An 11,401-nucleotide genomic window follows, 5' to 3' on the forward strand; every position below is an offset into this window, starting at 1 on the left:
GATGCAGGAAGACCACATGGAAAGGTGGCCTTTTTAAATTCACCATTTGCTTTTCAACCAGATCCTTCCCTTCTCTTGGAGTGAGAAAGTTTTTAGAGGATTCTGAAATCAATAAACCATAATATTAGAAGGATAGAGTTTACAAGACATGAGCACTTCATCTCCTCCGTGAGGTTAGGGGAAGGCTCGCGTCAGTGTTTCTTACTACTCATTCCGGTCTTTGGAGTGGACCCACTGGTTTTCCGTCCCTCCTGCGGGTAAATGACCCCACGCATGTGGAGCCGTGGGGGGACTCAGCCTGGAGTTCGAGGAGTGGGTTTACTGGGACGCCTCCATCCCACGGCAAAACCATTCCCAGATGCAGAGACAAAGCTGCCTAGAAGTATAGCGCATCCAGTGGGGAAAAGTTCCCGGAGAAATAGGTACAACCCAGGCATCAAGTTCTCCCTTGCCCGCCTTACCCGGGCAAGGCTACGGAGACTAAGCCTTTTTGAATATGTCTAATCCAAATCAAGAGGAAGTCTGATAGCAGTAAGATTGTTCCTGACCCTCTGAGCCTGGATCTATTGATCGCTAGATCCACACACAGGGAAAGTTTTTCCCCATCTCCCTTTTCCTGTCTCCTTCCCTCCTTCCCTCCCCACCCCCAGTTCCTTCCTTCACATGTTCTGCTCCTTCCTCCTTTTCTTGGCTGAAATATTCCAGCTCAGTTGTTTATATAGCTGAAATCAACTGGCTAATTGTCCGTTTCTCTCTCTGGCTTCGTAACAAGCACTGTCTTACCTGAGCTAAATGCTTACTCACGCAAGATAATAAGAAATACCAAAAGCCACAGGAGCATTGAGAAGACAAACAGGTTATAAAATTGCCTATTAGGGACTGTAATTTAAAATCATTTCCGAAAGGTTCTGCATTCTTTCCCTTGGCTGCCAGATGTCACCGTCCTTAAAATTCCCAGCGCTACACGCAAAATGTGGGTGTTTTCAAAGGTCAGGTCCACAAGGCTCACTTGGAACTTCAATTACTTTCTCATGAAAGGAGAAGCCGGTGGGGGAAAAAAAAAAGAAGTCACCAAGACATTCTGCGGAAATTTTAATTAGGTACTGGAAGGCAAATGCCAATCTTAGATTTTTCCGAAAGCTGAGATGAAACGGCTCAGCCGCGTACCTGTTGCTGAGAGTGCTTCCTAGGGTTAATGGGGGAGTCGTGTGTTGGAAGGTGAGGACACGCCTCTGTGGCACAGGTCTGCGTGCACAGGAGTCCCGCTCTATCCGAGCCCAAAAATACGTCCAAAAGAGTCTTGTAACCAAATGGTAAGAAAAATGTGTTACTTTCATGTCATGTTAATGTGGTTTTTTTTTCCTTGCCACTAATTATGCTATTTCAAGAAAATAATTGGAATTGGCTAGAAGAAATTAAGAATAGAAACTTGCAAATTATATAACCTAATGAATCTAACTTTTGGTAATGAACCTAGTTGCTACTTAACACGCATCACTGGAGCCTGCATTAAATAGAGAGGCTCTGCTAATTCTTTTAATTCAACTGAACCATTCTTAATAATTCATAATTAAGTCTGGCTCAGAAATGATAGTCTCCATGGCAATATTGATTTATTTGCTATTTGTGTCTCTGCCAAATGTTGAAAATGACAGGATTCTGAGTCACAGAAGGCAAGGCCATGCTCTGAGCCCCCAGAAGCAAATGGATATCAAGGGCTTTACCGAAAGTCCTTTCTCTCTTCACTTCCGAGAGAGAGGAGAGAGAAAATGGGAGAAAATGGAAGGTGGGGTTTATGAGCTCACCACTCAGGTTTCAGCCTGAAATAGCAACGCCAAGCACGTACTAGAGCTGGAAAAACAGAAGCGGGTTACGATCTGCGTCTGCCATGAGAGGCAAAGGTCTGCTGAAGGCTGGAGGAGGGACCGGCCCCGCTCACCCCGTCGCCAGCTCACTTTCTGCTTGAAAGACCATCAGAGTCCGCACGGAGAGAGAAAATTGCTTGAACGACGACGGATTCAAAAAATGCCCTCCTTGGTCTTTAGCGCTTTCTCCTTGGAACCTTTAATTGACTACGCTCTGGGTTCCAGAATGTGCGCCTTTCACATAGGCTTGAAAACTCCCCAAACTGCCCTCCAACTATGATCGCTCGGGGGTTTTTGTTTGTTTGTTTGGCCTGGTCTTCATAAAAATGTCATTCTGTTCGGGCTGAAACCCTCCCCAAAGACCCATCAGCTGAACCCTGAACTCTGACACCGAAGGAAATGAAGTCAGCTCGTGTGCACGGCTCAGAGCGCGGTGCTGCTATTTTTAGAACACGTAGTCATGAAAACAGTAATACTTACAATAAAAGTAATAGACGCAATTAAAGTCTATCTTCAGAGATATAAACAGGAGTCAAAAAGTGTAGAAGCATCATATTTTAAAAGTCCAATTAAGAGCTTGCCTTTAAAAGGGGGTTGGAAGCGACAGCCAGGGCAGGAGCCCCTGCCGGCTTGGACGTGCTAGTCTCTGACGCTGTGTCCAAAAGCCACACTTCCATTAACCCTTGAGGCTCTTCTCTGTGATTTACGGTGCTTTTTCCTTTAATGCCTTCCAGCCAGTTGGGCAACGACACCGTATTGAAGGGGAGTCTGATGTGTGCTGAACGGTGTACCAGCGGCTTTTAAAAAATGGCTTAAAATAGTCCCAGGCCGGCAACATTCTCTAGATGAAACCGCCGAAGCGCACGCAGGCGCACATCGAGCGCGGCTCCCTTTAGGTGAGATAGGTCACGTGCAAAGCCTCACCCACGCACACACTCGCCGCCGCGCCACTGAGCCCCACGGCGAGGCTCCGGCACCGAGCGAGCTTGCTGACGTGGCCCGATGGTGGGGAAGGAGCAGACAGGCCTCGTCCGAGTCCGGCTCTGCCACCAGCCTGCCGTGCGGTCTTGGCCACGATCACTCCATTTCTCTGGGCCCCAGAGTCCCCAGCTGTAAGAAGGGGATGCCCGGCCCTGCTCTGCCTGCTTCCGGCTCGCTGAGAATTCAGAGGCCTGGGGAGATGTGGAAGCAGAGGGTCAAGTGTAAAGCAGACTGTGGAGTCCTGCTCCCGTGGGGGGGGAGGGGGCCTTCCCCACTGACCTAGCCCTTCTGGGTCCTGGGTTCCTCATCTGTGCCATGCAGACAAGAGTGACATCAGCCTCGGCGGCTCAGGGTATTCGGGGAACTGTTGCACGGAAGAGCCTTCCCACCATGACTGGTAACAAGTGTCCTTTGTTGAAAAGGAAGGTGGCAAAGAGGTCACCCTCTCTTTCCTCTCAGGGGGACCTGGCTTATATCCATCAGTCCCCAGATCCTTAGAGCCTCCTCCTGGGGGGTCCCGGAAATAAGCCCTGAAGGACAACAAGGATGCTAAGAACAGGTGTCAGCTCTGTAACTTTACAAACATGTGACTCCCACAAATATGGGGACAAATGTGTTTTAAATCTCGGATGCGCGGTGGCTACTGTACACCTGTATCTACGTGCACCATGAAGAGGTGCCCAGAGAGCGCATGTGGGACACCGGGGGACACGGGGGACACGGGGGACGCTGGGGGGATGCCGGGGGATGCGGGGGGACACGGGGGGATGCGGGGGGATATGGAGGACACCGGGGGACGCCGGGGGGCGCTGGGAGAAAGCCCCCGCCCCAGTGTCTTCACAGGGCCCACAACTTAGCGAGGGAGACTGACTCTGTGTCCGGAAGGCATACAGGGCTGGGAAAGACTGAGAGCTGGAGAAGGGGTCCACCCTTGTAGACACACAAGGAGCAGAGGCATGGTGACAGGGTGCGGGGTGGGGGGCTGACTCCAGTGCTCAGAGAGGTGGGGGTGGGCAGTCGAGTTGGGGCAGACTCATGAGGAGCCTTGGAAACCATGCTGAGTGAGGACTGCGGATTTCACAGAGCGTCAACAGAGGCTCCAAGCAGAGCAGGATGTGAGCAGGATGTGAGCTAATGTCCGCTGTGGCGTGCCCCCCCAGGTGGCGGGAAGGCTGCACCAGAGGGGGGAGCGGGGGACCAAGACAGATGTTAGGGGTTTGGCACGAGACCACTGATTGGCTGCCCGTGACCCAGATGGACTCCTCGGTCACCAGCACAGCGTCCCTCGCCCTCGGACGCCAGGACGCAGAAGGGAAATTTGGGGGAGGGGGCTCCTCCTCACCATCGACGTTCCTGAGGCTGCGCTGCGCTGGGGAGTCCAAGGAAGAGGCAGAACGTGGAGAGGAGGCGGCCTGTCTGTGTGGAGGGGACTGCGGAGCCAGAGAGGGTCCCAGCCCCTTCCCCGCTCTTGCCTTGGTGGAAACGGAGAGGAGGGTGAAGACACCCGGGGTGACGTGCAGGAAGTCCCGGGAGGGTCGCCTCACCGCCCGAGCCCGCGGGCTGTGCCTCGCAAACCCCGCACTCTTCGTTCACGCCGAACAGATTAAGTGGCGGAGGAGCACGGGGAGGGCGCGTGGAGTCCTCACTGATACGTGTTATCGGAAATAAGGAACCGATGAGGGGAAAGCCTGGTGTCAACCTCACCACCCCCGGTTGGTCCTAAGCCCCGCCCCCCCAAGGGGGTCTTGGGAAACGCCCCCCCGCCCCCCCAGTCCTCCTACTGTTGCTTCTGCTTCAGTTTAAAAAGCTATTGATGGCCTGGCTCAAAGATCGCTGTTTTTCTATTCAAACAGCTTTCTTGAAGTTCGGAAAATAGAAACCATTCCTCTGGGTATAAAGAACACACATTTCAAGAATGAGTAACCTGGCAAAGTGAAATTATAAAGTCGGCTGTAGCTAACACAGCCGTCAGGCGCAAGTGCTTTATTATGAAGGTTCTTAAAACTAAGCGCTAAGTAAAGGTTTCCCCGCCGCGCGTACCTGGGGGACGGTCCTCCGCTCTCAGACCCTCTCGCGCACCTCAAACATCGCCTCCAACACCTGCCGGGCTTCGTAGCTGATCCTGTGTTCCTCTCGTTCTCCCCCTTCCCCGACCCTCCTCCCTCTCCCTTCTTGAGCCAGCAAAGCCCAAACACACACTTGTCACTTCTACTCTGAAATAGCTAAGATTTAAAATGTCAACAACACCTGAAACATACAACACATCATTCGCTTCCAAAGGGGCAACAGCAAGGATGCTGCTGATGGTCACAAAGGGCCCCTGTCGGTCGCGGTGTTCAGGACACCAACGCACTCGGGTCACGGGTGCGGGCCCCGGAGGGCCTGAGGGGGGCCGGGAGCCGCACCGTGGTGGACAAGGCCAGAGGACGGATGCCCCTTGGAAGCTGAGCGTTTTCCAAAGTTCATAGGAATGCTGATTACTCTTGGCCTGGAGACCTCTGGGTCTCCTCTCTCTCCCGAGGACACAGTTGTGCTCAGGCCGAGTTGCAATAAACATGCAGCTGGGGGGGAAGGGCAGAATTTACGACTTTAGCTCCTGTGCGCTTGCGCGGAGGCGGGGCGCCGGCTCCTCCGACCTGCGTGGAGTCTCAGCCTCCGGTGTCGAGCGGTTTTCAAAAAGCAGCCGAATGTGGAGACGGGGGTCCCCAGGCGGGAAAAGGGCACCACCTCTCCCTGGCTTTGCTAATCAGAGGGCACGAGTTTCCTCGCTTGTAAAACGGATGAATAGGCTTCCACACGGAGACGCGGTCACAGGGGAGCGGTGGGCGCCGAGCGCCGGCGTCAGGTCCAGCCCGCCCGTCCACCCCCGGCGCTCCCTCCTCTCTTCCTCGTTTGCTCACTTGGTCATTCACTCATTCCCTCCCTCGCTGGCTCACTCACTGATCACCCATCCATCCACTGAGAGCTCCCGTCATAAAGCAGGCGCCCCGCTGACCCCGGACACAGACCCATGACCAAGACAGAGAAGTCCTGCCCGTGGGCTGCTCCCCCTCCTGGGGGTGCCAGGTGGTCCCGAGTGCGTCCCTCTGTACCAGGCGCCGGGCAGGGGTCTGAGCCGTCATTGCGGGAGGAGCACACCCACGGAACCCACTGTGAGGTTGGCCGTCCAAGGGGGACGGAGGGCTGGGCACCAGAGAATGACACAGACAAATGCAAGTGACGAGATCGGCCAGGGCAGGAGAGGGGCCGGTGCCGGGCTGCATGCGGTCAGGGCGGCCTGGGGAGGCTGCTCCAAAGCGGTGGGGTTGGAGTTCCGTCCCGGAAGTGGAGCCGTTGGAAAGCAGAGGGAACAGGCAAGGTCCTCCTCGCCTGCGTGGGACAGGCAGGTCCTGACGAGGGCGAGCGAGAGAGGGGAGGCGAGGCGGAGGGGGCCGTGGGGTCGGGGAGCTGGCGGAGGGGGCCCTCCTGGGCCCGAGCGGGACTGACGGCAGAGTCACGGGGGAGGAGTCACGTCTGCCCACGGGATGCAGGCAGTTCAGTTGTCCGGATCCCTCCGGCTCACCTTTCTGATCCTTCTCGCTGCCCCTGGGTCAGGAAGGACCACAAAGGGTCCAGCGGTTGGGAGAGCCTGATGCAGAGGTGACTGCTCCCGAGAGCTCTGTCCCCAAGGACCCCCTTCTCGCGTCACCTCGCACAGGTACCTCGCGGACAGAGATGTGTGTTCCTGCTTTCTTCCAGATGCCCAGATGGCACTTTGCTGTATTCTCTGTCCGTTACGCTGATCCACGGCAGAGCATTCTGGGTATAAAGGAGTCTTTACAACAACGTTTATAATTTGGACCTTATGTCTGCCCATTACTGTTGAGTAGATCATGGAGGGTTTCTCAACCTCTGTGCTACTGATGCTTAGGACTGAATAGTCCTCTGGGGTAGGGCTGTGCTGCGAGCTGCAGGCTGTCCACCAGCACCACTGGCCTCCACGTACTCGATGCCAGGAGCCCCTTCCCAGCCGTGACAACCCAACATGTCTCCAGATGTTATCAAATATGCCCCTGGAGGGCAGAGGTGGCCCCCCCGGCTAAGAACCCCTGGATTACGGAGCATACGTGCTGTGCCACGTGACACAGCCACCACAGAAGGGAGAGACCTTAGTGGCCTGGAGTCCCAGCAGGTCCAGAGAGAGCCCCTCCCGTGAGGTCAGCCCCTCCGTGGGGGGAGCACCCAGGTGACCGCGGTGGGTGCTGGAGGTGAGGACCCGGAGGGTGACCGGCAGGAGCAGCGGTGGGGGCCGCTGTGGATGAGGTTCTCGGCCACTTGCCCCGCAGCTGCGGTTGGAAGGAGCATCGAGAAAGGCTGAAGGGAGAAGGATCCAGAACACAGGTGTTTCCTGTATACATTTCAGATGTGCTAAGCAGAGCCCGTGGAGGCCCCCCGAGGCCCCCGAGGGGCTGCTGTGCCGAGAGCTGCTCCGCTTCGGCCTTGTCCACCGTCGGGGGCCCCAGGATACGGGCCCAGCTCCCTGACAGCCAGCCCCGTTTGGGGGTCAAGTGAGCACCCCTGGACAGATGTCAGGCCACTTAGGGCCGCCATCCTGAGCGTCAATGAAAGGCCTCCAGGATTTCTGTATGCCTGATTAATTCCAGTTGGCATCAAATTAGCAAGTTTGGCCTAGAATGTTCATTTTTACAAGCAGTCCTCGCTGGTTTTATTTACAAAAACGAACAGAGGCCCCGGGATATGGACCAGATTAGCTGGCAGAGCTGTCCACGGCGGAAAAAAAGTGTTTTTGTGGACGTTGACTTGATGTATGCTTTTCCCTCAATGCGGGCTCGGGAGGAACCTGGCCCATTTTCCATCGCGTTCTTCCTGATGCGTAAATGTGAAAAGAAAACACAGCGTCCCTCTCCTATCTCCCCTGACTCACGGGCTTCCACGCCGCTGGCTGCTGGCTCAGCTGAAGCTGGGGGCCCGGCCCGTGGCCTCCTTTAGAGCACGGCCATGCAAACCCGGTGGCCTGAGCTGAATCTTCTCACTCATGTTCCTTTTCTTCCAGAAAAATGAGGAGGGGGGTCCCTCTTAGGCCATAAATAAATGTGGCTTAAAAACTGAGAACATGGGGTCAGAACGGATGGTTTAATGGGAACTTCTCCAAGGGTTCTGTGCACGCCAGACCCCTCCAGGGCACACGGGTATGAAGAGACCCTCGTGGCCCCATCGGGAGAGACAGCTCAGGCCCCGTCCCCACGCAGGCGTCAGACACGCACTCTCCTAACAGAGCGAGACGTGCAGCTGGGGAGCAGAAATGCCACTCTGGACCTGAAGGCCCCTCTGCCACACAGAGGGGCCCTGTGCCTCGGGGGCCGCAGAGACCCGGGCGCCGACGGCGTGCCTGTGAGCTCAGGCAGGTGCGGGCCATTTCTGCGGGGTCCGGCAGTCATGTCCACCCCCGCTGGGGTGATCTGGGGTGATCTACAGGGTCAAGATTTGCTACACTGGGACATGGTGCAGCTCCTTACGTGGCCCCGTGCCAGGGGGGGAGTTCTGTACGTGGCGGTGGTGGGTGGGTGGCACCTGGTGGGCTGTGCCTCCGTGTCCCCTCCCTCCGATAGCCTCTTCCTCTCCCCGACACCCGTGGGAGTCCAGAGGGGCCCTTCCCTGGGAACGGGGCACCAGAAGGAGGAAGGCCCAGGACCTGTCGGGGTTCAGGCCCCGTTCTGAGGCTTTCTGCCGATGGAAACTTCTGGGAGTCCTTGGACTGCAGAGAGAAATTTTTTTCCATCAGCCGGCTTGGGCGGCTCATTTGTGAGGCAACAGCACCCTCTCTGGTCAGAAAGCAGCATTTCCTCTAGAACTTTCCCTGGGGTTTCAGAGCACCTGCATCCAGAGAGTAAGAGGGTGAGCGGTAAGGGTGGTCACGGGCAGGGCGCTCCAGGGAGTGCAGGCGGCCCCCGCGGCCCCACGTGCGGTCACTTCCCTTCAGCTCTGGTTCCCAGTGGCCGCTCCTTCTGAACGTGGATGTTGGGGACCAGGAGGCAGCAGCGCCCAGGGCTGAAGGAGCCCACACCCTCCCCACCCCTGCCCTCCTCGCCTCGCCGGCTGGGCTCCTAGGGGCCACGGCCCGCACTTGACACCCGCCAGGTCCAGGGCCGGCTGGAGCCCATCTTCACTGACATCTCCCCAGCATCCCCCCGCCCAACAACCAGGGAGACCTGTGTGTGGCTTGGCTTGAAGAACTCCAGAGAGCCGGGCTCTCCTGGGGGTCTGTTTATTTGTCGAAGCCTTCCCTCTACAAAGCCTGAAGGGAAGGGCGAGCCCTTCCCCATCCTGGAGCTGCCTCACCACCCCCAGGAGACAGCAGAGCGTTTGCAGGGGCTCCTGGACGGTCATTGAGGGAGGGGGGCAGAGAGGGGTGACGTGGCCCCTGTGATGGGGGGTGGGCTGGGCCGCCTACTGGGCCCCCTGCCTCAGTCTCCCTGGGGCCCAGAGAAGCCAGTCAGCCAGGAGAGCTGGGCGGCCGGTCCTGGGCTTGCTCCCCAGGTCTCGCCCCCGGGGCCCCGCAGGGCAGCTCAGTGACGGGGCAGCTCCTGCCCTGCTCCCCCCAGCTCCCTGGGAGCCATCAGAGGGCTGCTCGCCTCCCTGATTACGGTTTGGTTAAGTAATACCTTCGGTAATTACTCCACGGCGAATGGCCAACGGAGTCTGGAAGCCATAACCTGAATCATAAATGAACGTGATGGCAGTCGGTCTCTCCCACACCACACAGGACCCCGTCAACCTGCGTCATGACGAAGCCAGGAATCACCCACCAGGTGACTGATGCTTCCTTCGCTCCCACGTCCGGGCCCCTGCTCAGCACCCGAGGCAGGTAGTGACACTGTCTCCGTGTCACAGTTTGGAAAACAAGTTCAGAGAGGACGGCAGTTTGTCACAGTCACACAGCAATTAGGATTTGAGCTCAGGAAGGGGCTCTGGGGCCCTGCTCTTAGTGTCTGCGAGTTAGTGATGCTCATTGTTTTTTAAGTGGCTCACTGTGTTTCTAAAACAACCGTCTAGGTGAGATGGTCAATATGCATTATCTTTCCTAATTATGGCGACAAGGAGGTTAGAGAAGACCCATTTTACAGATACAGAAACTGAGGCAGGGCAGACACGGTCTCCAGACCAAAGGCGTGGCTGACCCTTCATCTTGTGCTGAGCAGCCCCTTGACCCCTCTCAGGGAGGAGCTCTCTCAGACTCTGCACCCTTGTGGCTCGGGTCGGGTTCACCTTCCTCCCTCCCTGACCCGAGCGGTGAGCACACAGCTCAGCCTGGACAAGCGGAGTGACAAAAGTTTGGCCGGCGACAGGCATGGCGTTGGAAAGAGCTTTTCGGCGGGCCCCGAGAAGGAAGCCGAGGCCACCCGCCTTCCAGGGGCCCCCCCAATGGTTCCCACCTGCTGGGACCCATGTCACATGTGGTCCCCACTCGCCTGGGTGAAACGGACCGGTGTCACTGAGAGAAGATTGTACAAATGAGCAAGTGCGGCTTCTAGGGCACTGAAGACATGGCAGCATCCCTGTTGGTCACCAGCCCTGTGGCCATGCTGTGAGGACAGGCAAGCAGCTGCCTGGAGAGGCCCCAGTGGGAGGGCTCAGCAGCCGCCTGCCCGCAGCCACGGGGCCGTGCCATCCTGGGGGCAACTCTGCAGCCCCCAGTCCCTCGGATGACACAGCCAGGCTGGAGTCTTGGTTGGAACCTCATGAGAGACCTCAAACTGTGACACTGTTTCTGAATTCCTGGTCCACGAAAATTGTGTGAGATAATAGATATTTATTGTTTTAGGCAGATACGTGTTGTGGTAATTTGTTACACAGTGGTAGGTAGTAAATGTAGAAGCAAACTTGGGTGCCTGGGTGGCTCCGTCGGCTGAGTGTTAGACTTCAGCTCAGGTCATGATCTCATGGTTCATGGGTTCAAGCCCTGCATCAGGCTCTGTGCTGACAGCTCGGAGCCTGGAGCCTGCTTCTGATTCTGTGTCTCGCTCTCTCTCTGCTCCTCCCCAGCTTGTGGTCTGTTTCTTGCTCTTTCTCAAAAATACATAAACGTTAATTTTTTTAAATATATAGAAGTAAACACAGAGGAGTGCAGCATGGAGAGATGATGTCACATTCCTTATAACGTATTTGGACACCTAGATCCAGCCAGGCCTGAAGCTGGAACCGTTGGCTTTCTCAGTTAACGAGCCAACCAATCTTCCTTTTGCTCAAGCCAGTGTGAGTGGGATTCTCCTTGCAAGAGAAGATTCCTCATCAATACAGGGACTTTAACAAAAATGTATGTCCCAAAACCCCACCCTGCTCTTCTGGGCTAAGGGGCTGCCTGGGTCTATCTGTTTAAAAGCAGCCTCTACACCCAGCATGGGGCTCGAACTCACAACTCCAAGGTCAAGAGTCCCATACTCTGCTGGCTGAACCAGCCAGGCGCCCCGTCTTGGGCCTGTCTTTCGTGAAGGGAGAGAAACCATCTATGGAGACCCAGGGAGCCAGCCAGCGAGCTGTTTCCTCCCCTCCATCAC

The 11,401-nt window shown here is 56.3% G+C and overlaps 2 long non-coding RNA genes across 3 annotated transcripts; one reads left to right on the plus strand and one right to left on the minus strand.

The window, feature by feature from the left end:
* Window positions 1-2,397: 2,397 nt before the first annotated feature.
* LOC115274683 lies at window positions 2,398-5,939 on the minus strand. Of its 2 annotated transcripts, XR_003901214.1 has the most exons (4): window positions 4,887-5,939; window positions 4,189-4,318; window positions 3,126-3,255; window positions 2,398-3,037 (listed from the first exon to the last, which is right to left on the minus strand). It is a non-coding gene; the product is annotated as an uncharacterized LOC115274683 (long non-coding RNA). The 2 variants fall into 2 exon arrangements; XR_003901213.1 differs by lacking the exon at window positions 4,887-5,939 and having other exon boundaries at window positions 4,189-4,434.
* On the plus strand, window positions 5,908-7,955 carry LOC115274684. Its single transcript, XR_003901215.1, has 2 exons — window positions 5,908-6,003; window positions 6,544-7,955. It is a non-coding gene; the product is annotated as an uncharacterized LOC115274684 (long non-coding RNA).
* Window positions 7,956-11,401: the final 3,446 nt, after the last annotated feature.

The sequence above is a fragment of the Suricata suricatta genome, chromosome 12 (assembly GCF_006229205.1).
Source record: "Suricata suricatta isolate VVHF042 chromosome 12, meerkat_22Aug2017_6uvM2_HiC, whole genome shotgun sequence".
NCBI classification, from domain to species: domain Eukaryota; kingdom Metazoa; phylum Chordata; class Mammalia; order Carnivora; family Herpestidae; genus Suricata; species Suricata suricatta.